Source organism: Chelonia mydas, chromosome 5 (genome assembly GCF_015237465.2).
Source record: "Chelonia mydas isolate rCheMyd1 chromosome 5, rCheMyd1.pri.v2, whole genome shotgun sequence".
NCBI lineage: Eukaryota > Metazoa > Chordata > Testudines > Cheloniidae > Chelonia > Chelonia mydas.
In genome coordinates, this window is record NC_051245.2 from 54009611 (window position 1) to 54034919 (window position 25309).

General features: G+C 38.6%; 1 long non-coding RNA gene across 1 annotated transcript in view; it reads left to right on the forward strand.

Moving 5' to 3' along the window:
- The first annotated feature begins 3284 nt into the window (after positions 1–3284).
- Positions 3285–25309, forward strand: part of LOC122466027 — an 82689-nt gene continuing 60664 nt past the window's right edge. The window contains exon 1 of the long non-coding RNA XR_006291227.1: positions 3285–3427. This is a non-coding gene — a long non-coding RNA (uncharacterized LOC122466027). The remainder of the gene's footprint in view (positions 3428–25309) is intronic.

Consider the following 25309-nt stretch of genomic DNA (forward strand, 5'->3'; position numbering starts at 1 on the left):
CTTTCCCAATCAGAGCTTAGGGGCAGGGCTTGTACCCCAGTTGGGCTTCATGGACCACAGTCCCAGCTGCTGCCTATGAACTTCGGGGTGCAGGAATGGAGTATAAGACTCTCCATGACCATGGGTTTGAGACCCACAGGGCATGACATCAGCTCACTAATAACATAGATGTGGTAGGGCAAATTAGGCCTTTAATTCAATCTGTACAACTTCCATCATCTTCAAATTATGCCCTCAGTTACACCTGGGCAATCTCCTGACAGTTCAAAAGGGTTGCAGAATCATTATTATTGGTGATGTATGAGAAAGAAGGAACCCAGCCTGCGGTTCAAAGCCCACATTAAGTTTGCAGGGATAACGATTAGAAAAAACAACATTTTTAACTTGACACTGTGCAACTTTGATACCTAATCAGTGAGATAATAAATGTGGAACATTATGATGCCATTTTTATAGACATTTGCGTAGCAGAAACCATTAATCTTTTAAGTGCTGTACATGATATAAATAGTGTAGAGAGCTATGAAAGTATAGCATATGACTGGTAAAGCTGTGAAGGTTAGTTCCTTGGAAATTTGTAAAGAACTAAAAAAGAATATAACAATCATAGGGGCTTTGCTCTACTGTGCTCCACTGGCAGGAACTTTGCAAATATTCTGTCACATTGCTCAAAACATCACTAGGAGCAAGCAGATTGCATGCCAGACTAATCAGTTATACATCAAATCTTTTCCCTATAATAGTTACTGAAAGAACTCGTCAGGTTCCACATCATAGCATAGTTCTGCTTCATTAATTGTAAACCTTTCTTTGATTCTGCTGACCATGACAGTTTCTAGAGGATCATTGAAATGATTGAATATCCTGATCAGAATATTTTAACTGCTTTACAGTAAAAAAGAAAGCCATGAATCCATCTCTCTCTCTCTCTCTCTCTATATATATATGGCATAGTATATATATATTATATATATATATATATATATATATATACACACACACACACACACACACACACACACACATTTACTATTCAAAATTGTCTTCAGTGCGTATCAGGCTGATAGTAATTCTGGAACCTTCCACCATGTAACTGCATTATCTGCAAGACGCATATTCAGCTCATCATTTATGATAGTAAGTTCTTGAAAGCAGAAATATTTTGTTGTACCAGCATCAATCTCTCCTTATTTCAAGAGCAGCTAATAAGAAACTCACAGTGCTGAGAGTCTGGAGGTTTCTGTTGGAGTGGGACTACTAATTAATTGGCACTACATAGAGGTGGTTAAGATAATACTAGAAGCAGGGAAAATCAACTACATATGTGGAGTACATTTTATTTGCAAATGTCATCTGTTGTCAAATGTGATAGTGGCTAGAAGCTTTTAATTGGAAAGACTCACTTAAGCGTTTGTTCTGCTATGATGCATCTTCTAGGTTTATATATAGACTACAAGCTACAGCTCAGTCACCTTGTGGAGCAATATAAGTGTACATAATATTAATGACATCTCATGTCTGCTACTTTGTATGAGCTCAGTTCTGAAGTCCTTTCTCAGACAAAATCCCCATTGAAGTAAATATTTTTTTCTGCCTAAGGACTGAGGGCTCGATCTGCAGAAGTCGCTAGAATGTAGCTCAAGTTAAGTAGCTTCCAAGTATGCTGAGCACAGATCTAACAAGCTGGAGTAAAAATAATCCCGTTTACTCCATAATTATGCAGATCTCTAACTTTTGGCAGCTCCATAAAGTTGCAGAAAGCCTAACTCATAAGAATGGCCCTACTTGGTCAGATCAAAGGTCCATCTAGCCCAGTAACCTGTCTTCAAACAGTGGCCAATGCCAGGTGCCCCAGAGGGAATGAACAGAACAGGTAATAATCAAGTGATCCATTCCCTGTCATTCATTCCCAGCTTCCGGCAAACAGAGGCTAGGGACACCATCCCTGCCCATCCTGGCTAATAGCCTTTAATGGACCTATCCTCCATGAATTTATCTAGTTCTTTCTTGAACCCTGTTATGGTCTTGGCCTTCACAACTCAAGGGAACTTGTGACCTCTGTGTCACCTACAAATTACTACAAGATTTTATTAGACAGAAATACTGCTCCTCATTGTTCTACCTTCCACAGAGTGTGGTCAAAATTTTCAAAGATTCAAAATGTTGATTTGAATTTTTTACAAAAAATTTTAAACACAAATTGTGTGTGAAAATTATTCTATCCTTTTGTATTCTGTCCCACTTTTAGGTTTCAGTTATTAGTTTAGATAAACTTCCTTTTTCCATTTCATGTTTTCTTTCCCTTTCCCCCATTTCTGAATGCATAAGGCAAACTGTACTGTTTTGAATTTAGATCTCAGTAAATTTATAAAACTAATGATAAAAGACAAACCCCCAAGCTCAGTTTTTAAAAATAAGTAATTTTTTTCTAGCCCAGTCCTATTATTTCTATTGTTCTATTCCCTGAAACTTGATGAGAAAAACTACTGAATAGATACTGTGAAAAAGCTGTCCATTTTATTTTTATTTTGAATTTCTTAACAATGTTTTGTCACAAGACATTACTTTGGAATCATGATTAAAATCAGTATATTTTATTCTTCTAATTCCAAATTATGCAGCAGGTGGCTGTGATGGAGAGAAACATGGACAGGCATGATATGACCTATGAAATGTGCGTTGATATTTTGCACATTTATGAAATTAATTGACATGATTTCCCACAAGAATATGTAACCCAATTTAGGCAAATATTTTAATGGTATTTGTTTACCACTTTGGCACAGATGTTATGCACAAATCAGTACAGGCGTGTGGGGTTGAGTCTTTATTTTTCTACTTTAGGCTATCCAACCTACATCTGCTGTTTGTTTAACAGTATTTTAGAAACTGATCGCCATTGTGCATCAAACAGCATATTAGGTAAAAACTGGGCAGCAGAACAGGTTTGACAACTGATTCAGCCTTGAAGCAGAAACTGCTTATGATCAGTTCCAGTCATTAACTCTCTGACATTTCTAACATAAGTTATCTGGGGATGACATCCAGCAACATCAAAGTAGCATCTAAAATATAGCAAACAATGTAGCTGTACTTCAGAGAGAAGTAGAAAGCAGAGGGTAAACTTAACTGGTGCCAAAAAGCCATAGTAAAACCATTTGCTATTGCTCCCTGTGTATTTGGGGAAAATAGATTATGTTTGCTACACAACACTAACATTATCAACAGAGGCAAGCAATTATCCCCACGCTGCAAAAAAGCAGAAGAAGGAGGAGGAGGAAAAGACAGAGCTACATGCTTCTGTGAATCAGAATTTCAGATTCACTGTCAAAGAGGGCTCTTGGAAACCATTGGACTGCACTGAGTTGCAAAACAAAGAAGATGTGCCAGACCAGGTGTGATTGTCATTGAGGCCAGGTGGCAGCAGGTAATTATGGAGCATGCTATTTTTTCCTTTAAGAACTTGAATTCTTATTAAACCTAATTGTCCCAAGAGAAATGAGAACTGAATCCAGTAAATCCAGTAAAGGATCCAGTGATCACTAACTCTAGAAAAAAAATATCAGAAAGTTGAGAGTGGAGGCAAGGGCTCTTTCTGCATTTGAGATTCATTTGAGATACCTGATTCATTTAAGTGGGATTAATGTTCTGAATGGTGACAGGCTATCTTCCTGTAAGAGGTCACTTTTCAAGGACAAGTAAGATTAATGAATAATGGTTTATTGTCTTTATTCTCAGACCAACTGAGTGCACTGGGAGATAAAGTCTTCATGTCTAAAAATATACATGACCTTGAAATAGTTTACATATTGTCTATAAAATGGTCTCTCTGTTTATATTGTATGTGGTCTAGGCTTTGACTATAATCATTGTTCCATATGAGTACAACTGTGTAAACCCATCCCAGCAAAATGAGGCTTTTCCCGAGTTTAAAAGAATGAAAATGCTGCTTCTCCACTAGTGCAGTTCAGCTTGTTTTCACCATATCAGAAACACAATTTCTCAGCAGCTAATTAATGTTTTACAATTAATAATATTTTGTGTTGATCTATTATGGACAATATTAAATGACAAAAAAAAAAAAACCTACAGTGAGTAATGCTGGACTTTATGTTAACCTAGACTTCACCCAAAGGAAGTTTCATTAACCTTTTTCAAGTTGTTTTGTACATTCAAGTCTCAAAGGGTAAGTTATTAACAATATTGCCAGACAACTAGTACTGATGCATGGACAGAGCCACTGTAAACATGTCAGACTTCAGAGGAAGTATATAGACAGTATCATATTATTATGTTGACCCACATTTCATCTTTAAATGCTAGAGGTGAGATGCAGCAATAGAATGATAAATGATTGATAATTTACAAGCATTATGTCAACATATTATTCAGCAATGAGTTTTATCACAGGTCTTCATGCTAGGAGGCATACCAGAAAAAGAACTGACAAATATGTAGTTAGGGATAGGAACGGTTGCTTGGGCTAGAAAGTGCTCCTTTTTCTGCTATGTAGAAAACAAATCCAGGAGCATCTAAGTTCAAGATAAAGTTTTGAACAAGTGTTGCTCAAGTGGGTTGCAAATGAAGCAACTTGAAGTTTTCTCATCTCCAGTTGGATAATCACCTAAAGATTGAATGATTATTCATACTGAAACCCACAACTATTAAACTTCACAGATTCTTAGCAAAAGGAAGTTGTCGGCATGTTGTTCCTCATATATAAATTTCCCTATTCTAATGACTTAAACAGTGCTGAGGATTGTTTGATCTTCCAGAGAATTCATAGGGTTTTTTACAGGTATTGTCTCATAGGAATGCCAAAAGGATGTTACCATCATGGCAGAACTTTCTTTGATTAATTATGTTTTAAACTTTCTCTTATAAATAATTGTAAAATAATCAATAAAAGCAGAAATATTTTGATGAGTAATGCTAGATCAATCCATGTGAATAATGCACTGTGATACAGCAGACCACAGTGGTTGGTATTTAAGTGATGTGGAACACTGACACTTCAGTATAGCTGAATAAAGTACATGAAACTACACTACAGGTCTAAGTTTGATCACTGCATTTGGTACATTAGGCATCAGTGAAACAGTTCCTGTTTCCTATATGAAAACGTAACATGGTAGCTAAATTGCAACCCAATCTAGTATCTCGCTCACACAGAGGATAAATGCTTACTGATTTGACCAACTAATGGATATAATTCTTTAGCTCAAGTTCAGGGTGTTGCAGAGAGATTTGAACTTCTGTGGACCTCTAAAACCTAGAACTACATCATATATAAATATGATGGCAAAGTCTATGGTTCCCCTCTAGTGGCAAGTCCGTCTAGAGGATAAGAGCCTATTACTTCTGCCACTGAGCACAGTTTGGATACAGGTTTATGCTTTGGTGCTGAACAACTTGAGTTCATGTCTGCTGAGGAGATGCTGAGGAGATGTTATAAAAACAAATGGTTAATGACAGCATTAGTTCTAAAGGCTTTTACAAGCAACTGTGTCCTTTTGGGACTTTACAGCTTTTAAAATGCTTTAGTTACAATTTAAAATAAATAAATAATCTTTCATTAGGAAAGAAATTATAACAAATGCCCGTCCCTTGTCCTGAGTGATTTTCACAATGACGGAAAATGCACAGTATCAGAAAAACATGCAGCTATAAATTTCCTGTGCTTTAGTGGTAGCTGGCTCAGATGTTCTGCTTTGGCCCATTTCTATTCAGACTACAGCAAATCTGATAGCTGCATATAGTGGGCCAGTTTCTCTACTGGGTCCATGAACTAAAGCCAGAACTAATCTGGGCTGAAGACCCCAGGCAGAAGAAAACCCACCTGAAAGGGGCTTTGATAATGCAAGAGGCCCTCAACCTAGACTCTTTTGAGTCAGTCACAGCCAACCAGTTCTGACCGGTGATGGCTAGAAATAGGCCTGGCCATGACTGCCCAAGTGTATACTCAATTCTGTGCATCATCTTTGCAGGCACTGTCAGAACAACTCTTATGGTGGTCTCCAGCTAAAGCAGCCATCAAAAGAAGTGTCCAGGAAGGATGATCAGAGAAACACCATCCAACTCTTGCTAGAGCAGAGAGGTGTATTTAACATCTGAAATAAACGCTAGTGAATCTTATGCCATGAATTTAAGTGTGTGGATAGATAGATGAGATCGATGATAGTGTGATTGGGCAAGGCCAGATGGCTATAGAAAAGTAGTGGGAGATAGATATATTAGCTCCAGGCTAAAGAAATCCCTGGTACCAGGATAAGTTAAATGGCAGCTGCTCCAGGTCAGTTAAGACACCTGAGGCCAATTAAGAACTTTTCAGAAGGCAGGGATAACGCTAGGTTGATTGGGACACCTGAAGCCAATCAGGGACTGGCTGAAACTAGTTGAAAGCCTCCCAGTTAGTCAGGTGAGTGTAGATGTCAGGAGCTGTGGGAGGAAGTTGTGCTGTTGGAGAGACTGAGCAGGACACACCATATCAGGCACAAGGACGGAGGCCCTGAGGTAAGGGTGAAGTGGAGCTTGAGGAAGTGGGGGCTGCTGTGGGGAAGTAGCCCAGGGAATTGTATCTGTCATGTTTCTAAAAGGTCAGCTACCATAGCTGATACTATTAGGGTCCCTGGGCTGGAGCCTGGAGTAGAGGGTGGGCCCTGGCTACCCCTTTTGCCCCCTCCGATTAATCACTGAGACCGGGAGACAACAGAGACTGTGCAAGGGAGGATAGCTTCTCCTCACCTCCCTTGCTGGCTTATGATGAAAATGGCTCAGTAGACTGTGACCCTTGTCTCTAGAGGGTCACAGTGAGCCTCTGAGGCTAGTGAAATCTGCCAGGAAATGTGGGACCCACAGAGACAAGGACAGAGCTTTGTCACAATAGATAGATAGATAGATAGATAGATAGATAGATAGATATAGAATTATCTATCTATCTAAGTGTGCTTAAAAAAATATAAACCTTGTAAAACCAGGTTAACAGTACAGGAAAAATCTTAGTCTCAGCTTGACCTGTGAAAGCCAATTAACTGCAATAGAATATAATCTGTTATAATATGAAGTTATTACATCAGCATATTAGTAATTACTTAAAATACCTTTCATTTTTTATTTTTTTGTAAATCTAAGGTTCTGAAATAATTTAGTGTTCCATCTTGCAATAACAATTGTCTCACACACTGTAGTAATTAAAGAAATACAATAGATTTCCAAACAGAACCATATGATTGAAAGCGGTACAACAGCACTGAACCTATAATGTAACTGTAGGACTGCAATATTAGTAAAAGGGTCTAATAGTAGCTTTGGATCAGATGGTGCTGTGACGGGTTTGGCCACAGAGACCCCCTTGGGACTGTCACCTGATGTGCTAAGATTGCCTCTGAGCCTGTTTTCCCTGCCAGTTTGGGATTCCAGAACCCTGCCTTGTGGAGCCAGACACGCTAGGCTGCTGAAACACAGATGCAGGTCTGGTCCATGCCCCCAAAGCTGCAGACTTTAACCAAAAACTGCTCAGCAGGTCACCTATTTCCAACACCCAGACATCCAGCTCCCAATGGGATCCAAACCCCAAATGGGTCTGTTTTACTCTATATAAAGCTTACACAGTGTAAATTCATAAATTGTCTGCCCTCTATAACACTGATCAAGAGATATGCACAGCTGTTTAGTCCCCCAGGTATTAATCACTTACTCTGGGTTTATTAATAAACAAAAGTGATTTTATTAAGTATAAAAAGTAGGATTTAAGTGGTCTCAAGTAATAACATACAGAACAAAGTAAGTCACCAAGCAAAATAAAACAAAACACGCAAGTCGAAGCCTAATACATTAAGAAACTGTTTGCAGGCACCGTCAGAGATGTTCCAATAAGCTTCTTTCACAGACTAGACTCCTTTCTAGTCTGGGCCCAATCCTTTCCCCTGGTACAGTCCTTGTTAGTTCCAGCTCAGGTGGTAACTAGGGGATTTCTCATGACTGTCAACCTTCTTTGTTCTCTCCCACCCCCTTTTATAGCTTTGGCACAAGGCGGGAATCTTTTGTCTCTCTGGATCTTCACCCCTCCTTCTAAATGGAAAAGCACCAGGTTTAAGATGGATTCCACCATTATTCCTGGGCTGGCTTACACAAACACAGGAAGGCTTGCAAGTAAACAAACCCATTCACAGTTCATTGATTCTGAAGCACCCTTCCAAAGCACCCTTCCACTTAATGTATTTACATCAGTAATACAAGTTTATATCTTATTTTCCTAACTCCAGACATAGAAATAATACATGGAAACAAATAGGATGAACACACTCATTAGATTATAACCTTTGTAATGGTACCTTCCAAGAGACCTTTTGCATAAAGCACATTATATTCACACTGAAAGCATATTTTCGTAAGATGTTATGGAGTGCAACATCACAGGCTCCATGAAGGCACAGGTCCATGTTGTGGTGGTGCAGAACAAGGGGGAAGGGGGAAAACAGTAGAAAAAATTGTTCTGGGCTATAAAATGATGGAGGAGAAGAGCTTCCTAAGGGAGATGCAGAAGACATTAGATAGGCTGCTGAAGGGACACTGCTAAGGTCCGAAAGTTCTTCTACAGTAACCTGGTACAGTTTAGTGACATGAGGCATCCAGGTTCAAGATATTTGTTTAACAAGACAAAAAATACTATTCTGCTGCTTAGAGAGAGGTAAGAAAATAGTAGCTGTTCAAAGACTGACAACAATTTGCTCTTGTCCTACCATTTAGAGTGCTTGTGAATTCATAGATTCATAGATATTTAGGTCAGAAGGGACCATTATGATCATCTAGCCTGACCTCCTGCACAACGCAGGCCACAGAATTTCACCCACCACTCCTACAAAAAAACCCTCACACCTATATCTGTGCTATTGAAGTCCTCAAATCGTAGTTTAAAGACTTCAAGGAGCAGAGAATCCTCCAGCAAGTGACCCATGCCCCATGCTACAGAGGAAGGCGAAAAACCTCCAGGGCCTCTTCCAATCTGCCCTGGAGGAAAATTCCTTCCTGACCCCAAATATGGCGATCAGCTAAACCCTGAGCATATGGCCAAGATTCATCAGCCAGATACTACAGAAAATTCTTTCCTGGGTAACTCGGATCTCACCCCATCTAATAGCTCATCACAGGCCATTGGGCCTATTTACCATGAATATTTAATTACCAAAACCATGTTATCCCATCATACGATCTCCTCCATAAACTTATCAAGTTTAATCTTAACAGACCCCCTTCCCAGAATTGTGTTGAGATCATTAAAAATAGTCAGTGACACTGATGAAAACAAGGAAAAAAACCAAAAAGCAATGTGGAGAATAGAAATCAATGTTCAGAAGAGGAAAAGAACAAAGTTGTCAAGGAAAGTCGTCTTTTTTCTTTTCTTAGCAGTTATTGAACATGGAAAATAAACAAATCCTATAAAAAAGTAAATTTATAATGAACACGGTTTGTCAGAGAGAAAGCAAGAATTGAAGATTCTGTACGAAGTTTTAGTTATAGTTTTATTTTTATTGACGTTCTTGAAGAATAAAAATAGGTGATAGAAATACATTGGGAAAAAATCCTCTGGGTCTAGCAGATATTGTTACATACACTTATTTAATTCCAAGTAAAACAGTCTCCCACTGAGTCATACAATGGTAAAGATCTAATTTTATTACAATACTCCCTGTCATCCCAATTCTACAAGGAGCTCATGTGGAGTTTATTGCAAGATGAGGAATTAGGCCACAATGGTCACTGGCAAATGCAAAGTCAAACAACACAGTTCCATACATTTTCTACTGCTCTTCTAACACATTTTCAGTGTTTCATACATCAGTATATTTTGGGTAGGTTGGAAATGTGGTTATTTAAAGGGAGAAAGTACATTCTGTGTTTGGTCTTTTATGTGGCACTGCTTTTACGTGACTTGATACTTTTCAATTTATCGTCTCATCGCTCACTTTTTTTTTTTTAATTTCACTCTCTCCCACTATCCCTTCATCCTGTGGCAAGGTCTACACTAGAAAATTAGGTCAGTTTAACTACACCACTCAGGGGTGTGAAAAATCCACGTACTGGCATACTTAAAATGACTTAAGTCCCCAGTGTAGACAGTGCTAGCTCGACAGAAGTATTCTTGCATCAACCTAGCTACTGCCTCTCGGGGAAGTGGATGACCTACCATGAAGGAAGAAGCACTCCCAGCAGGGTAGGAAGTGTTTACATTGAAGCAACTGTGCTGCTGTAGCGTTTCAAGTGTAGACAAGCTGTAAATGGTGATAAGACATAGTATCACCCAAGCACTGAGGTTTGGATAATAAATTTTAGACGTGCCAGTGTTATGCTAATGAGCATCCCAAGTGAGAGACAAAACTAAAGAAAATGTTTTGGTACTCGCAATCAATAGAGTATTTTATTTTTATTCTATTTCTTCCATGAGAAAAATATTATGGACTTGGTTTTTAAAGAAGATGGATACATGCAACTCCCAGTGACTTCATCTGGAGTTGAGGTACTGCTCAGCATCTCTGAAAATCAACCCCTACCTGGCATGTGTTTTGATTTCATAGTCCCTAATTCTGTATTTCTTACTCTGCATGTTACCGTGTATAAATGATATATCTGCCAGCAAAAGGCAGAAGTACTTCTGACCTGGATTATATGCTAATTACAATTTATGTGATGCTTTTTGGTTTGTTGCTATGAACGGCAGAGATATTGCCTAGATATTGATAGAGATATTGCTGTATGTTGCTATGAACGGCAGAGATATTGCCTAGCGTTAGCTTTGATGTAAGGCCCTGATTCATCCATCTGCTAATCAGGCTTAAAAGAAGGTTCAGTTTTAGGTAGCAGTTATTATTTATATCACACTAATTATTTCATGGGAAGCATGAACTGTAGAGACTACAAGCCTTACAATTTCCTGGCTGAAATAGGTTACATCTGTATAATGTAGTAATGACAATTACTAGATAAACATGTTCTGTTGTTATAATAATTATTTCATTTAGAAATATGCACACATAATTAAAACTTGCTTTCTGTATGGAATGTAACTGTGATGGCTTTAGCATAGCTGGCAGTGGTGAATAAATAGCCAATTATCATTATTGTCATACTTTTTATAACAAAGTTCTGGGTTCACTGAAAGGCTTCTATGACACTCCTTATTTATTACTGATGAATAACATCCATACTTATTTTAAGGTTTCTTCTTTCTATTTATAAGCTACTTATATTTTTCTTCTTGGCAAGGACATTTCCCCCCTCTATTATCTTAAACTGGTAAAGAAATATATAGGACTTGACTAACAAGACATATTCACACTAAGGACACAAACAGAAATGTACTGCTAATGATAAGATTTCCATTGCTGAGAAAAGCAATTTACTGAATGCTAATTGTTAGTGGGTAGTGGAATAAAGATACTTTGTAAAACAAAATATTCTGAATTGGCATTATTGTGTTAATTTCTGAGCTAAAAGTGGTCATATGGGCTTTCTTGAGGTTAATGATAGGAGTTATAATTAATTCAGCCAGTTAGAAATTTACTAGTTTGACTCTAGAATATTTTTATACAGCCTTTCAATGTGAATGCCTATTGATTTATCATAGATTTGCCTTGATGGCTTTCTAGTTCCCCTCATTTTTGTGACTTTGGTTTAATGCTTTATTAAATTAAATTGTCATTTAACTGACTCCATACTCCCTAGCTAAATCTATTAATTTGCCTAGCTAAATCAGACTCTTTAGGCTAGCTATTGTTATTGATGTTACCTGGTTTGAATTTTTATTATTTTTTTAAATACAGAATTATGTGGTTCTTTTACCTGTTTTATTAGACACTTTTATGGCCCCAGTGCAAATTTTCTGGAGAGAAGAGAAGGAGCAAATGCCTAACAAAACCAATTCAACAGTTATTCCAACAAAGGGCAGCTTAAAAGGGCCAGGCTTTCACCTGAAATGGGATTTTCAACGAGGTTTAAAAGGGGTAGGTACCCAACCTTCAATGGAAATCAGTGGAAGTTGGTCACATAACTCCTTTAGAATCCCTTGACAATTTCAGCTCCACCCTATGAAAGTGAGATCCCTTGGCATGTCAAGACAGCCAAACAATGAGACATTCAAAAACCTCTGGCCACTTTTGAAAATGTCCTCCTTAATGAATTCCAAGGATCATACTCTATCAACTCATGTGCAAAATTTCCAAGGAAGGCAATGGAAGTTTTGCATACATTTCAATGGCAGGATATTTCCCTAAAGGCAAAATAAATTATGTTTTTGGGGAAGGGATTACACTATAGGAAAAACCCAAAGCCTGAATTGGATATTGAAGGGAAAGAGTGGAGTGATGTAGTTTCATTTTACTCCAGAGTAGATCTAGAAATCCGTCTTGAAAGAAAACTAGTTTGTTTGTTTCCTGCGGTCCAAAAATGATGATGGTGATGTTGGTGTTTTGTTTTAAATTATTGTCAATGTGGATTTTGGGTTGTTTTTGTTTGTTTGTATGTTTTGCAGAGCTATAATGTTGCTTTGATATGTAGCTTTTTAATTGAGCTGATTTAAATGCTTTTAGTTTTATTTCTTGTGGTAAATCAAATCCAATAAGTTATTTTTAACAACAACAGGCAGCACCTAAAAATATCAGATTCAGTTAAAAGTTTCATCCACAGGGAAAAGTCAACATCTTGCTCTAAATTGTGACTAAGGCATGGGAAAATCATTTGATGCAGAGGAGCACATAAAAACATTACAGATTTTGAATTGAATCATCTGTAGGTGTTCTCCATGAAGGTTTATTAAATGCAGTCACATTAGATTAGATCTCTTATCGCATATTAAGAACTGGCATTATAGATCAATAATAAACTAGGATGTTTGTGACAACCAGAGAAGGACAAACCAGTTTGGATGAAAAGCAGTAAAGACAATGTTCTCCACAGGTTGGAATCTAATCTGACCTGAATTGTAGAAGTTAGGAAAAAATTAGGTAGTTTCACCTCTTTTTAAAAGACCTTGCCACTTCATACTTGATTTTGGCCTGGGTGGGAAGTACCAAAATACTACCAGTGTAAGCGTTCCTATGAGAGATGCTGTTAAGTATTACCATGTGTGCTTATGCTGCAAGATGCTGCTGCAAGAATTTCAAGATACCATTAGAGATGTGGCTTATGCACACATTTTTGGAGAATCAGCTCCTCTCTTTCAAAGCTGCAAGTCCTTTTTGCTCCCCACTTCTGCCCATTTGATGGGCTCCCTTGGCAGCAATCTGTCCCTTTCTTCTTCCTTACTCCTATTTTCTTCACACATGATTAGGGTTCTGAGGGATACACAGACAACTAAAAAGCAGACATTAGCCCTGATTATGCATGGTCTTCCACCTGGGTGGACCACTGCATTGAAGTCAGTGGGGCTCAATATTCAGGGGTCCACCACTGTAAAGGGCAGCTCAGGATTGAGGCTTAAGAGGCCAGATGTGGAACCCTTACACTGGTGAGCACTTACTTGTATGAAGCCGGTAGAACTAACTTGAATGAGTAAGGTTTGTACAATTTGGTACTTATCCTTTAGCTCTCATTCAGGATTCCAACAGAAGAACAGTACTTTTGCATATGTGCATTGTTAAGTCATGTAAATTAAATCTCCAAAACAAGCTGCAGGAGGACAGTAAGTTAATTAAAATTCATATTTTCCCAAATTACAACAATCTCTCAGAATAAAGGGTTGCATGTAGTGTTTAATTCATAAGACTACAGAAATGTATTTTGTATTATCTCAACTCAACTTTGATCTTAAACCAGTTTTGTATCTTCTTATCTCAAGTAAACTTCAATTCCTAAAGCTCCTATTCCTAAGCATGTGAGAATTATATATCTGTACATCAATATTTTCTAATCTTCTTTCTTTTACATGTTTGTATTAGTCCTTGTCCTGGAACTTACTTTTAAGTAAGTTTCACAATGTATTATTTATGATGTGTTCCAATACCAAATATTCTCGTGACCATTTCTACCACAGCAGATATGGCAAAGGCACTTTCAAATTGGTAGAAATCTTCTGTGGTGTCTATATGTATAGTCCTTTTATATATATTTCACAAACACCCATATAATGTCAATAGTTTATCAATGGCACCAGGATATCACCCCCAGATATTAAAATTAGTGGAAATTGGACAGGTTTAGAAATCTCAACCTACATTATCTACTATAAATTAGGTGTTTAGCAAACAAATTTAATGAAAAAAGAACAGGAGTACTTGTGGCACCTTAGACTAACAAACTTATTACAGCATAAGCTTTCGTGGGCTACAACCCACTTCATCAGATGCATAGAATGGAACATGTAGTAAGAAGATAGATATACACATACAGAGAAGGTGGAAGTTGCCATGCAAACTGTAAGAGACTAATTAATTAAGATGAGCTATTATCAGCAGGAGGAAAAAAAACTTTTGTAGTGATAATCAAGATGGCCCATTTAGACAGTTGACAAGAAGGTGTGAGGATACTTAACACGGGGGAAAAAGATTCAATATGTGTAATGACCCAGCCACTCCCAGTCTCTATTCAAACCCAAGTTAATAGTATCTAGTTTGCATATTAATTCAAGCTCAGCAGTTTCTCATTGGAGTCTGTTTTTGAAGTTTTTCTGTTGCAAAATTGCCACCCTTACCAATAGATTTCTTAAATTCTATACCTAGTAACATATTTACCATGTTTCCTAGAGAGTAGTGCATCTTCCTACCTTTGGCATGTTACCACATAGGAGCCTTGAATCAGATGGTATTTCAGGACTATCCAGTTTTCTCTCTCTTTTTAGATAATGAATCGTTTGATGGGACATTAGTGGAATGGACTAGCTGAATATCTGTGGCTATATGGGTAGCCCTGTGGATATATTTAAAACAATAAGGATGAAGTCTTGGCCCCGTTGAAGTCAATAGGAGTTTTGCCATTGAGTTCAGTGAAGTCAGGATTTCGCCATAAGTTGTAGCTTACCTGGACAATGCTTAATTCAGTTGTTTCCCAACAAAACCTTCGTAGACCATTATCCAGGACAGCACAATTAACTCCTAGAAGTTCTGGTACCACATTTTTTTCTACTGTACATGTTTTCACTCAGCCTATTACAGTCCATGCTTTAACTTGATTATACTTTCCTATCCGTGCTGCAGCATATACACTTAAAATAATCACGACAGTACTTTTCCAAATACAGAATTACCTTTTTGTTTCCTTAAAAAGAATACAAGAGCCATTTCCCCTTATGTCTCTCATTTCACTCTTGCACTCATCCCTGCAAATAATCATATACTATTTCCTTTTGCATAAGTTAGGGATAGGTGAAGTGATAAGAAATGTTAGTTTTGCTAAATTCATTGTAACATGTAAAAGTAGAGATACTTACAAATGATTCTTTTGATTGTTTTATATAAAAGTAAGATAACGTTTAGCGATAGAAATGGTACAAAGTTAGAACCTCATACATGTACACTGTTGAATTTAGGGCAGAGAGAATTTAGATTCAGATCTCCAGTCCAGCCCATCCCTATGGCTGAGGTCGAGGATTGGATCCTAAACCAGAAAGAGTATTTGCTAGTTCCAGTTTGGATGATGTCAACATCTATGATGCCAATGGGATTTTATGGGTATAACTGAGTGTAAATCTGGAGGTTAGTGATTAGCCCTAACACAAACCAACACATCCTTAAAGAAAAAGATACATACATCTACTTTCAATTCCTTCCCCTTCTTGAGCTAAACTTTTTTCAGTTTAATACTATGGATTGCTGTGGAATTTCACACAACGATGGGATTATTTTAGCTCAAAGAGCAGCCTACCTTTTTCATGGTCACGTTCAGTTATTACCATCTCGACTCTGAAATCTTCTTGTCTTCCCAGTTCCTACCTCCCACTCTTTCAACGAAAAGTTCAGCTTTCATTGCCTTGAAGTCAGTTTAGGATTGGCTTATAACAAACTGCTGCCGTGGATCTGAATTAGTTACTCGGAGAATCACTATGTGAGACCCCAGCGTGAAAAGACCGCTTTGATGGGAATAACATTAACTAATCTAAAAAGAAGTACTATTGGTACAGTATTCTTTATATAAATTATTGGTTAACAGAATCTGTTGCTTTTTCTGGTCCATAAAGTCTTGTGAAAAATGACAAGCAGTTAATTAAAATTTAAGTCATAACTGAATGTAACAAAATGTAAGGCTTTGTTGAAAAACTCAAGTGACCAGTGCAATGTTTACACCTACCTTTATAGCTATGTTTTCAAAAGAAGATACATCAGGTACACCTGCAAAAAGGGAAATGAACTCCACTCCACTCCACTCGCACTTGTGTGTACAAATACTTACACATCTTAAATACGTGATTGTAAACACCCAGACACTACTTTGGAGCTACACAGTGTACATGTGCAATACCTGTTTTGTCTGTAGGTTTCTGAAGGCACAACAAAGACCACATGCATTGTTTAAGTTTACTAGTCTTCATTTTTGATCACTTATTGCCCTTCAGCACAGTCGTGGTCACAATTTCATAGTCATGTGTGCACAGGCTGCAAGGAGTGGGATCACATTTATTTAATAGGGTTTTTGAAGAAGGCTGAGGGTAAGTTACTGGAGATGAGCAGGAGCTTTTTTCAGGGGGCGGAGCGGTAGCTGGTTTACTGACTGGTTGAATTAATTGGTCCATACTCAATTCTTGTTTTTTGAATGCTGTTGAGCATATTATATATTGTAAGGTTAAAGAAGTATCTTTGCACCTTGAACTCTCTGTAGAGGTGACTTCTTTTTTCACTATTCTTCAAATCTAAATACATATAGTAAGATGTAGGGAGCAATTGTTAAAAACATAATATATGTGCAATCATATTTGTGTACAATGCATTTGCACTGTACACATTGTTGTGTGTATAAAATCCAACCCTGGATATGCAAACCTCTTGAAAGTGTAGCCCTTTATTTTAGTCTAACTTAATATCTACTCTATCTCCCATTTTATAAGTGGCATTGTTTAAAAATTAACCAAAGAGTTATATTAAAAAGCAAACCATGAGCTTAAGTGCAGCTTATATTTTCAGTCTATGTCTTTTCTCCTTTACAGTTACGCATTCTAAACATACTGTTTTTCATCTATAGTTGTGTCCTAGAAGAAAGGAACAAATTAGAAACTTTGTCTGGCAAAGAATGGGTGAAATTTAGTGCCCCAGAAATCAATGATAAAATCCTGTTGCATTCCACAGGGCCAGGATTTCACCCAGTGTTTTGGCTAATAAACATAGCCATACGTGCACTGAATGCCTACAAGTCATTTATCCTTTATGAATATGCCATTTCTGTTCATCTGCAGTGTTCTAAGGATACAGTATCAGGTAAATTATTTCCTATAAATGAATAATCATACTAGTTATTTTGTATTAACATAAAAATAATCAATGCACATGATGATTATTCTCCCCCACCTCTCCCCACCCCCAAAAAAACCTTGATAAGATATTTAGTGGGAACAATAGTAGAAGCTATGCCACAACGTACCACGGGAAAAAAATTAAATAAAAACAGAGAGTAGGTCTCAGCATTGTCAGATCTATTAATCATTACAAATGGTAGGTCAAAGAAAAATCTCAGACTGATTATCATAAATTGCTGCTATGCATATTTTAGTAAACATTGAAGATGACTTGTTTTCTTCAGGCTGTGTTAGCCATATAATACCCTCAACATATTTTTACTTCTGGAGAAAATTAAATGTAGATATATTATTGTTACTCTTTAAAACAATGTATTTAAGACATATATACTGACTAAGATCACCGAGCAGCACATATTTCACAATATATAATATGGCTTTATTAAAAGCAAGCATTCAGATCACCTTTAAGTCCCAATAGGTACCTACTACTAGTAGAGGCAATTATGAATCGTTTGTCATACACTTGCCTGCAAGCCCCTGCTTAACACTCCCCATAGCATCGTAGAAATAGTTCTCTTGGCCAACAGAGGTGAGGATGATTCTTTCCAGAGTCCATTTCTGTTCCATAACTGACTAAAGGAATGACTGCTTAAACACAAAATGTTCCCTACTCTTCTAAGGAGGGAAAAACACCACAAACAATTCCACCTGTTAAGGTAGGAGAGACGGGGACCAAGAACCAAATCCAGGCCTCCTACATGGCAATGATGAGCACTGACACAAAGTTACAGTTGTCACACTTTAACTGGATTTCATGCTTTGTGTATGAATTTAGACTAGCATTTATGAGACTTTCCAAACTCTCTTATATTGTGCTGTCAACCCCTTGCACACAACTCCCATTAGCATCAAGAGGAATCACGGTCTTGGATCAGGGGACAACATGGCAATTTGTGTTTATTTACAAAGAAAGCTTTGAAACTTACTTTCAACTTTTTCATTTAGTTAGGTTTCAATACAGAGGTACTACCCAGAACAGAGATTAAATGTACTCATTTCAATAGTCATATCCTGTGGCTATGGATCCTCTGTGATTGAATTACACATGAACATAGCCAAGTACATTAGAAATATTTGTGTTACTAGCATTTGGGTAAATCATCATGTGGTACTGATGAATTTATAGTGAGAAAAGTAAAATATCTGGCATGTTTCTGATTATATTAAGGTCTATTCAAATGCCATCTTGTTTTCTTAATATAAAAAGCTAAAGGGGATAAATATTGCTTCTGAAAACAAATGAGAAAAAAAAAGATCTGTCTTATCATTAATGTTTATTTAGAAAAGGCACATTTAGCAGCCCAATTTACATTTGTTTCATTGCAAAGATAAGCCCAATATATTTAGGGGGGGAAAGAATTGTTGATTCATGTTGATCTCTCAAGGTCCCTTCCAGTCCTACAATTCTATGTTTGTACCAAGGTTCCTTTACCCCATTCTGGCAGAGTAAAAGGGCCCCTAAAGTGAGTAATGAAATGTATACTGTGATGTAAAAGAGAACAGGTTATATTATCATCCCTCTATCATTTCCCCCTCTATTCTGTCACACCCAAGCTGCTATATTTTTTCTCCTCTTGCTTTTTCATAATTGGAGTTAATTATTGCAGGTGACTTGAAGCTATGGTGTTATTCCCAATATAATCATAGGAATTTGAACTTTTAAGTTCATGGTAGGGTGGATTATGGTTTTATGAGGCCCTGGGCCAGAGCAAGGGCCCCCCTGCAGTCCCCCCCTCCAACCCCTACCCCAACACTCCTGCTGGGGAGCGGGGACAAGGCACGGGGGCTTGCCCCACTCCACCTGGTGCTCCTGCCGATGAGCGGGGCAAGCCCCCGTGCCTTGTCCCTGCTCCCCAGTAGGAGCTCTGGGCAGGTGGAGTGGGTTGAGGCATGGGGGCATCCATTTTTCCAGGGCCTCCCCAACTGGCTGGGGCCCCTGGGCATGCGTCCTGTTGGCCCAGTGCCTAATCCACCAGTGGATTTAGCTTAGAAGGCAAAACTGATTATGGGGACAATTGCGCTCTCCCACATAAAGACAGGTAAAGCTACCTAGACTGTAAACTCTCTAGGGCAAAGACCATCTTTACTGCACAGCACCTCGCACAATGGGGTCCTATGTGCTCCAAGAATACTAAAAAAAATGGACCCATATTGAGATGTGGAATATTAGAAATAGTCATCCTATTACCAACAGAGTACTAACTCCTATTTCCCACCATTACTGTATGAACCAATGACTGACATCGGCATCAAACTTCAGTTTGGGGTGTGCTAAGTGAAATTATGATCACTAAGTCAGATAGTTATGGACGTGGGGGAAATATAAAACTTTTATTAAATATTTATTCACTCTAGGTGCCATAAATATAAAGGGAAGGATAACAACCTTTATGTATGCAGTAACATAAAATCCCTCCTGGACAGAGGTACAGAATCACTTTCCCTGTAAGGGGTTAAGAAGCTCAAATAACCTGGCTGGCACCTGACCAAAAGGACCAATAAGGAAAGAAGATACTTTCAAATTTGGGGAGGAGGAGTGAGGTTTTTGTTTTGGCTCTCTGTTTGTTCTCTCTCTGGATAGAGAGAGAGAGAGAGAGAGACCAAGCAGGTAAACCAACTCTTGAAAAGATACCTGAAATGATACATCTAAAATTACAGAAATTGTAAGTAGAGGCAAGGAAATGTGTTAGATTATCTTTTGTTTTAGCTTGTGAATTTTCCCTATGCTAAGAGGGAGTTTTATTCCTGTTTTTTGTAACTTTGAAGCTAAGCCTAGAGGGGAATCCTCTGTGTTTTAAATCTTTTTATTTACCCTGTAAAGTTACCTTTCATCCTGATTTTGCAGGTGTGATTCTTTTACTTTTTTTTTAAATAAAATTCTTCTTTTAAGAACTTGACTGATTTTCAGTGTCCTAAAAACCCAGGGGTTTGGTCTGTGCTCACTTTGTAACCAATTGGTTAGTATATTATTCTCAATCCTCCCCAGGAAAGGGGGTGAAGGGGCTTGGGGAAATATTTTGGGGAAAACAGGGACTCAAAGTGGCCCTTTTTCCTGGATTTTTATCAAAATCACTTGGTGGTGACAGCAATAACATCCAAGGACAAGGAAAGGATTTGTGCCTTGGGGAAGTTTTAATCTAAGCTGCTAGAAATAAGCTTAGGGGGTCTTTCATGCGGGTCCCCATATCTGTACCCCAGAGGTCAGAGTGGGGGGGGGAGGAACCCTGACACTAGGTCCGTTCTATTCCAGGACGCAAAGCAAAGTGGTCACCTTCAGTCTTTCTAGGAGTCCCATCTTTTTCATCACTGGCCTTCCTCTATTAATCTAAAATTAGCTTAGTCCATCAACTTAACCTAAAACCTTTGTCTCTCTGTCAGTTTCTTAGAGTCTGCCTGGCGTGGGTTTGTTGCACCTTCACTATCCCAGGCCTTTCTACCTCCTCCCATCTCTGTTCTTCTTACTTTATAGCTGGGGTTCTTTTCCTTATTGGTCTCAAGATGATTATAATTTTTCACTAGTTAGTCTATGACCTGAAAGTAGGTTGGGCCCTGTCCTGCATACAACCCCATTTACTTCAATTGGTATTTATCCACAAGAACTATTTCCAGGATACTTACACACACAGAACTCCAGATCATTGGTCTCATTAGTACTGTGCGACTGGATTGGCCTCCACTGGACTCATCCATGGCCCATCAGGGCACTACTCACACTGCCTCAGAGTCTCCAGTGGTCCAGTGCAGGGGTGCTTTAGTCCTTCACCTAAAACACTCTTCAGTCTCACCACTTCAAGAGTATTAAAAGTATAAAACTATGAGAAAACAAAGAACTCGAAATAGGGTCATCCAACAAGTCTTCAGTAGGACCCCACACATCTACTCAGGGCCTGTCTTCAAACAACCAGCCCTTTGATAAGTCTCTAAGGGCCCAGTCATCTCATCCACTAGGAAACTCCTCCAACTAGCAAGCCTTCTCAGCCAGATTCCTCTCAGAGATGGAAAAGCAGAGCTCTACTTTCCTTCCCAGCTAGCTCCTAACTATCCTATGTCTTTTCATTTTAATTCCCTTCTCCACACCTGATTTCTGCTACAGGTATAGGAGTGTGGGGCTAATTGCATCTGCAGGCCCTTGTGAACCCCTCTTTACCAGTGTGGGACCAGTAAAACCCCACACATAGTACAATAGTTGGTCAAATATTTGGGGCCACATTCTACCCTGATTTATACTTATACAACCCCATTGACTTCAATTTGAGCCATAGGGCCAGAGCCTCAGCAGCTGTACATTGGAATGGCTCCATTGAATGTTTTAATTGTACTTAAAAAATAACAGGAAAAGTACCTGCCCAATGTTCGCTATGTTAATTGCCTTTATACAATAGTCACAGCTGGTTAGTGTAATATAGTGCTGATGACTGCAGTATGTGAAGCTGTTTTGCTGGAAAAAAAACATTTTCAAATGTCAGCATGAACATGGTTTGAAAAACATCAGCTGCTGTAGTTTTAGCTTCAATTTATGGCTTTATTACGTCCCCCCAAAATACCCTGAGGGACAGATTCAATAAAAACCTTTGTTTCAGGTGTGACATCCCTCTTCACTCAAGGGAGCAAAAAACGTGTGAGGTTTGCTTGGGCTTCTGTAGTATGAAAGCTGGACACCACTTTTATTGGAGCCAGCTAAAAAAATCAAGAAAATAAAGTGATTTCTAGTTCTAGCCAGGGAGTATTTAGGAATAATGTTATATCAGGGCTCTGTAAGCATACCAGCAATGTGGACTAGGGGAACATGAGCTATCTTGGCTAGTGGCACTAGAGCATACTTCTGAGCTGTTATACTAATATGACTAGATGACCAGTCTTGTTGTTGGTTAGAGGTTCCTGGCACAGGAAGATTGTTCAGCTGTGTTGCATTGTAATCTTCTGCTATTCAGTGCACAGGCTGCCAAGGCTCCACTGTCCTACATGGGGAACACACCATTTTTGCAGCATAATCATGGTTTAATGGGTTTTGCAGCATTTAGTACTGGATTTGAGGAGCTGTGGCCTCCCACTTCCTTCCTCTCTCATACCAAGACTTAACCCCTGCATCCTGAAAATGACTATGGCACCTACCTACCTTTGGGGAGCTGTGCCTATATGATGAAAGTAACTAGGGTCCAAAACCTTAGATAAACATGTAACCTCTATTTATAGAGCTTTCAAATTTGACCCACATTCTCCTTATGTCAATGAGCTCTACTGATCATGTTCAGGGAAAGTAGATGATATGCAGTGGGGAAGCATATCTGGTGGCCTGAGTAGGAAAATTAAAAAAAAAAAAAAAAAAATCTTGAAGAGCAGAGACCTGGTACACTTTTTTTAAAAAAAGAGATTTGGAGTTTGCACAGCTCGGAAGCAGGCAGGGACATTTTATTTAATGTTATCATGTTTAGTGTCAATCCATTTAGTAATAAGAGGATGTTTTTCCCTGGTACTTTTTCTTTCTGTCCCTCATTTTCCCTATCTGGATAATGATACTTACCTTCACATTGAGATCTGCTGATGAAAAATGCTATAGAAGAGCTAAGTGTTTTTATTTACTAAAGAAGGGTCAAAAAGGTACAGCTAAGTGCAATTACAGTGTTAAATACAACTGGAGGGACTTTGGTGCTTATAAAGAAGAGGAACTAACATAATAATAGAGAACTGCGTAGAACAACATATAGTACAGATGCTGTGTGTCATAAATATAAATGGAAGGGTAACCACCTTTCTGTATACAGAACTATAAAATCCCTCCTGGCCAGAGGCAAAACCCCTTCACCTGTGAAGGGTTAAGAAGCTAAGATAACGTCGTTGGCACCTGACCAAAATGACCAATGAGGAGACAAGATACTTTCAAAGCTGGAGGGGGGGAAACAAAGGGTCTGTCTGTCTGTCTGTGTGATGCTTTTGCTGGGAACAGAACAGGAATGGAGTATTAGAACTTGTTAGTAAGTAATCTAGCTAGAAATGCGTTAGAATTTCCTTTTGTTTAAATGGCTGGTAAATAAGCTGTGCTGAATGAAATGTATATTCCTGGTTTTGTGTCTTTTTGTAACTTAAAGTTTTGCCAAGAGGGATTCTCTATGTTTTGAATCTGATTACCCTGTAAGGTATTTACCATCCTGATTTTACAGAGGTGATTCTTTTACTTTTTCTTTAATTAAAATTCTTCTTTTAAGATCCTGACTGCTTTTTCATTGTTCTTAAGATCCAAGGGTTTGGGTCTGTGTTCACCTATGCAAATTGGTGAGGATTTTTATCAAACCTTCCCAAGGAAAGGGGGTGTAGGGCTTGGGGGGAAGACGTCTCCAAGTGGGCTCTTTCCCTGTTCTTTGTTTAACACGCTTGGTGGTGGCAGCATAGGGTTCAAGGACAAGGCAAAGTTTGTACCTTGAGAAAGTTTTTAACCTAAGCTGGTAAGAATAAGCTTAGGGGGTCTTTCATGCAGGTCCCCACATCTGTACCCTAGAGTTCAGAGTGGGGAAGGAACCTTGACACTGTGCTATGTAAATTTCAAGTCACTCTCAATGTACAATACACAGTATAAAATATATTCATCACTAGAATAGGTATTATGCCATTGAAAGTGTTGCAGGTCTCTCAGTGGCATAATATCTATTCTAGAGGTAAATATATTGTACACTGTCTATATGAGAGGTTTGATGAGCCACATATTATTAGAAAACCCCTACTAAGGCACAAGCCACTGAGTACTTTATGTATCTGTTTATCCTTGATAATGCAGCTATACATACGGCACAGTCAACCTTCTAAAAAAAAGTCAGGAATCATCTATCACAGCTTTGGGCTGAAGACACTGACCTTTATTTGCTAAAATCTTTTCTTCCTGAACACTATGACAGTTGGGCTCAGAGTGCCTGTGCTGCTGAGCTGAACTCTGTCACTGCAACTATTCTCACCTACTACAGGACAGGCCCAACAAAGAAAATAACAGAACGCCATGAGCCATCACCTTCAGCCCCCAACTAAAACCTCTCCAATGCATCATCAAGGATCTACAACCTATCCTGAAGGATGACCCATCACTCTCACAAATCTTGGGAGACAGGCCAGTCCTTGCTTACAGACAGCCCCCCAACCTGAAGCAAATACTCACCAGCAGCCACACACCACACAACAGAACCACTAACCCAGGAACCTATCCTTGCAACAAAGCCCATTGCCAACTGTGTCCACATATCTATTCAGGGGACACCATCATAGGGCCTAATCACATCAGCCACACTATCAGAGGCTCGTTCACCTGCACATCTACCAATGTGATCTATGCCATCATGTGCCAGCAATGCCCCTCTGCCATGTACATTGGTCAAACTGGACAGTCTCTACGTAAAAGAATAAATGGACACAAATCAGATGTCAAGAATTATAAGATTCATAAACCAGTCGGAGAACACTTCAATCTCTCTGGTCACGCGATTACAGACATGAAAGTTGCGATATTACAACAGAAAAACTTCAGAAACAGACTCCAACGAGAGACTGCTGAATTGGAATTAATTTGCAAATTGGATACAATTAACTTAGGCTTGAATAGAGACTGGGAGTGGTTGAGTCTTTATAAAAAGTAATCTATTTCCCCTTGTTTATTCCCCCCCTCCCCCACTGTTGTTCAGACATTCTTGTTAAACCCTGGATTTGTGCTGGAAATGGCTCACCTTGATTATCATACACATTATAAGGAGAGTGATCACTTTAGATAAGCTATTACTAGCAGGAGAGTGGGGTGGGGGGAGAGAAAACCTTTTGTAGTGATAAACACCCATT